This window comes from Pieris brassicae, unplaced genomic scaffold, assembly GCF_905147105.1.
Source record: "Pieris brassicae unplaced genomic scaffold, ilPieBrab1.1, whole genome shotgun sequence".
Lineage (NCBI taxonomy): Eukaryota > Metazoa > Arthropoda > Insecta > Lepidoptera > Pieridae > Pieris > Pieris brassicae.
This window is the reverse complement of record NW_025576147.1, coordinates 1-5,000: the sequence shown is the minus strand read 5'-3', so window position 1 is coordinate 5,000 and position 5,000 is coordinate 1. Positions and strand designations below refer to the sequence as shown.

Sequence of the window (5,000 nt, the reverse complement as noted above, 5' to 3'; positions counted from 1 at the left end):
GCAGGTTCCCCTACGGAAACCTTGTTACGACTTTTACTTCCTCTAAATGATCAAGTTTGGTCAACTTCCCAGCAACGCCGACGGCCGTGAGGCCACCGCGTGTCGGTCCGAAGACCTCACTAAATCATTCAATCGGTAGTAGCGACGGGCGGTGTGTACAAAGGGCAGGGACGTAATCAACGCGAGCTTATGACTCGCGCTTACTAGGAATTCCTCGTTTATGGGGGATAATTGCAAACCCCAATCCCCAGCACGAAGGAGTTTCAACGGGTTGCCCGGGCCTCTAGGCCAGGGAGAACATGTTGATTCCTTCAGTGTAGCGCGCGTGCGGCCCAGGACATCTAAGGGCATCACAGACCTGTTATTGCTCAATCTCGTGCGGCTCGAAGCCGCCGGTCCCTCTAAGAAGAATTTTAATACGTCGCCAGTGAGTTGCGCTCCCCGAGAGTCGCGCACACCTTGAATGACGACGCCTATTTAGCAGGCTAGAGTCTCGTTCGTTACCGGAATTAACCAGACAAATCGCTCCACCAACTAAGAACGGCCATGCACCACCACCCACCGAATCAAGAAAGAGCTGTTAATCTGTCAATCCTTCCGGTGTCCGGGCCTGGTGAGATTTCCCGTGTTGAGTCAAATTAAGCCGCAGGCTCCACTCCTGGTGGTGCCCTTCCGTCAATTCCTTTAAGTTTCAGCTTTGCAACCATACTCCCCCCGGAGTCCAAAATCTTTGGTTTCCCGGAAGCTGCCCGCCGAGCCATTGTAGTAACGTCGGCGGATCGCTAGATGACATATTTACGGTTAGAACTAGGGCGGTATCTAATCGCCTTCGAACCTCTAACTTTCGTTCTTGATTGATGAAAACACCTTTGGCAAATGCTTTCGCTGATGTTCGTCTTGCGACGATCCAAGAATTTCACCTCTAACGTCGCAATACGAATGCCCCCAGTTATCCCTATTAATCATTACCTCGGAGTTCTGAAAACCAACAAAATAGAACCGAGATCATATTCTATTATTCCATGCACGAAATATTCAAGCGGCATTTTGAGCCCGCTTTGAGCACTCTAATTTGTTCAAAGTAAAATTGTCGGCCCACCTCGACACTCACCGAAGAGCACCGCGATAGGATTTTGATATTGAACCGGCGTTTTACCGCCGGCTCACCGACGATATGCTCCGCAGACGTGTCAGTATCACCGCGGATGCGGTGCACCGACAGCGCGGCGCACAAATGCAACTACGAGCTTTTTAACCGCAACAATTTTAGTATACGCTATTGGAGCTGGAATTACCGCGGCTGCTGGCACCAGACTTGCCCTCCAATTGTTCCTCGTTAAAATATTTAAAGTGTACTCATTCCGATTACGAGGCCTCGTAAGAGTCCCGTATCGTTATTTTTCGTCACTACCTCCCCGTGCCGGGAGTGGGTAATTTGCGCGCCTGCTGCCTTCCTTGGATGTGGTAGCCGTTTCTCAGGCTCCCTCTCCGGAATCGAACCCTGATTCCCCGTTACCCGTGACAACCATGGTAGTCGCAGAAACTACCATCGAAAGTTGATAAGGCAGACATTTGAAAGATGCGTCGCCGGTACTGGACCGTGCGATCGGCAAAAGTTATCCAGATTCATCAAAATTAACGACTTCGGACGCATGGCCCTCCGCCGATTGGTTTTGATCTAATAAAAGCACTCATCCCATCACTGGTCAGAGTTCTGATTGCATGTATTAGCTCTAGAATTACCACAGTTATCCAAGTAACTGAGTAAGATCTAAGGAACCAAAACTGATATATTGAGCCATTCGCGGTATCGCCTTAATACGGCTTGCACTGAGACATGCATGGCTTAATCTTTGAGACAAGCATATAACTACTGGCAGGATCAACCAGGGAGCTGCTTACGCAAACGACACGCCTACACCGCGGTCACGCGGCTTCGGCGAGCCGCTGGCTCGGCGGCGTCGAGGGGCGCGCGCTTGCGCGCGCGCCTTCTCGACACGCGTGAACGTAACGCGTCGAATTTGCACGCGACGCGACGTTCGCGCTTCATATCGATAGACTAACTTTGACCGGTCTACGAGCGGCCGTCCCGTCACGATCTCGCAACGAGGTGATGTACAACGATGCTCGACCACTGTGAGGGACATAAAACTGCAACGAACACGACCCCGCGGGCGGGAATCGATGTTGTGACAATTTGAAAATTGAACATTCATCTAAACGCAACTTCTCAATTTTTATTCAATACGTTATTGTAAACATATTAAAACTCGGCTGGCAATTACATGCGCACACACACGCATGATTCGCACTAGATACGATCAACGCCCGGAGCTTGAGGGATAAATTCCAACACGACGCTGCGCACACCGTTTCGACGATGGGCGCGTGTGCGTCCTCTTTTATACATTCTTTCCATATACGGTCGCCGTGGCGACCGCGCACGTGTCGAACACGCTAGGCGCCCTGCGTTGAGGTGTGCCTAGAAGCGTATTCTTTTAACATCACAGATAACACCGGGGGAGACGGTCCCAAATCTTGGTCGATTGGTAACATCACCATACGGTCTGCGAACGCGGTGCTATAATATAATTTTATATTATATTATATAAAATATGAGGAGGAGTAGTATGTATATTCTTTGTTATTTTGTGTTGACACAAGAGAGATATATAAAATGTACTATACACCACACACACAGAGAGAGAGAGAGCTGGGAAAGATCTCGGCGGTCTCGCATTCGAAATACGAATTTGATATAATTTCCTCCGAAAATCCATACCCATATCTATATCATCCATGCGCGAATATATGTATATAATATTCTCACACTTCGCACAAACACAAAAACAAGAACACATTCTCTCTCGTCCGTCGTTCGTGTCTATTTGAGACGAACGACGCGCGGCAACGAGAACGAGTCGACGCTGTGCGCACGACTGTTTCGCTCCACATCTATACCGAGAGCAATAGTCCGCGTCGGCATTGGAGCGGACGTCGAATGTTTCTCGTAGAGCGAGCGAGAGAGAGACGATTTTTCATTTTATTATGTATGTGTATTGGCGTGCAGTAGTAGCACGTAGTAGTACTAGTAGTAGTAGTAGTAGTAGTAAAAAAATATTATTATTTATTTTATTGACTGATATGATTTTGTTTGTTTTCTTTTTTTTGCATAGACATTTGTATTGATAGATATGTTTCTCGTTGAAGCTCGCAGCACACGCTCAGAGAAATGGCAATGTGGGTTTATTTGAAGAAAAGAAAAAACAAAAAAAACAATTATATTTATTAATAATATGTATGTATGTATGTATGTATGTATGTATGTATGTATGTATGTATAATAATGAATTATAATAATTATTCCGATGCAACGTCAGAGGAAAATGTTTCTCGTACAGGTGCGGCGCGCGACGGCCGGCCGCTCGACAGTTTCGCGCCGAATGTTTCTCGTTGAAGCTCGCAGCACACGCTCAGAGAAATGGCAATGTGGGTTTATTTGAAGAAAAGAAAAAACAATTATATTTATTAATAATATGTATGTATGTATGTATGTATGTATGTATAATAATGAATTATAATAATTATTCCGATGCAACGTCAGAGGAAAATGTTTCTCGTACAGGTGCGGCGCGCGACGGCCGGCCGCTCGACAGTTTCGCGCCGAATGTTTCTCGTTGAAGCTCGCAGCACACGCTCAGAGAAATGGCAATGTGGGTTTATTTGAAGAAAAAAAAAAAAAAAAAAAAAAACAATTAATTTATTAATAATATGTATGTATGTATGTATGTATGTATGTATGTATGTATGTATGTATGTATGTATGTATGTATGTATAATAATGAATTATAATAATTATTCCGATACAATGTCAGAGGAAAATGTTTCTCGTACAAGATCGCCACGCGACGCGACAAGATGCCGTTCAACGGCACGATATCTACAACTCTGTCGATAGATATGTAGATAGTATCTACTCTGTCAAGTATATGTGTGTAACGTGTGGTGGTGTGTGGTGTGGGGTTTTGTTAGCGATAGCGATACGTTTCTAGTTAAAATTGAATATTTAAAAATAAAAACTCTTCTGGTAAGAAAAACTATTTATGGTTTATTATGGTGTGTCTAGTGCAACAACATCAACATTGTCATAATCATAATAATATAATTATTATTAGGGCTATAGGTTAACCTTCCAAATAGGGACCGTCGATTTAAATGTCGATATTTTTAATTATTCTAGATAGTACTCACTAAAAGAAACTTAAGTGCTTGCTTACTTACTTACTTACTTAGTTGATTGAGTTTTTTTTTTTTTTTTTTGAAACTTTTCATACAAATTGATATATAAGACATATATGGCCGTTACCGACCGCCGACCAAAATCTATTTCATAAAACCGACATAAAATTGATGTCAAACGTCAATCACTTTGAGTTGACTAAGTGTAAGGGTTCAGATTATTTGAAAGTATCGATCATTTGCGATGCATACGAGAAAAAGATCATTCATTTCATTGTTTGTAAGTTGTAAATTTTGTGTATTATATTGTAATTCTTGAGTGAGAATTGAGTGTTTACTTACTTACTTACTTACTTACTTATTGAATATCCAAAAAGTACCCAAAACCGAATCAGAGCGCCCCACTATCCACGCGGTCTTGTCTGCCCTACCCCTAGAGTGTATATAAAAGCTCGGAGGCGCGCAGGGAGAGCAGCCCTCACCCGCCGTACCCAAAGCGCGGGCATCATGCAAGCCGTAGCGGCTGAGGCTGGTCGCCGAAGGCGACCAAAAAAGCCGAGGCTGCGTAGGCTTGAATAAAATGCCCTGCGCTTTTGGTACGCAAGGGTGGAGGGGCTGCATTTCCCGTAGCGTCGGAGCAGTACAAAAACCAATTATCATCCATTGTTCGGTTAGGTTAGGTTAGGTTTAGGTTTTGTATTATTAATATATTTTTTATTTTTTTATTTTTAATATGATGCAAAATGAATTTTTATCATTTT

The 5,000-nt window shown here is 43.9% G+C and overlaps 1 non-coding gene across 1 annotated transcript in view; it reads right to left on the bottom strand.

Annotated features, from left to right (window-relative positions):
* Window positions 1-1,893, bottom strand: part of LOC123719601 — a 1,906-nt gene extending 13 nt beyond the window's left edge. Inside the window, exon 1 of the ribosomal RNA XR_006755665.1 lies at window positions 1-1,893. This exon is cut by the window's left edge and continues 13 nt beyond it. This is a non-coding gene — a ribosomal RNA (small subunit ribosomal RNA).
* Window positions 1,894-5,000: the final 3,107 nt, after the last annotated feature.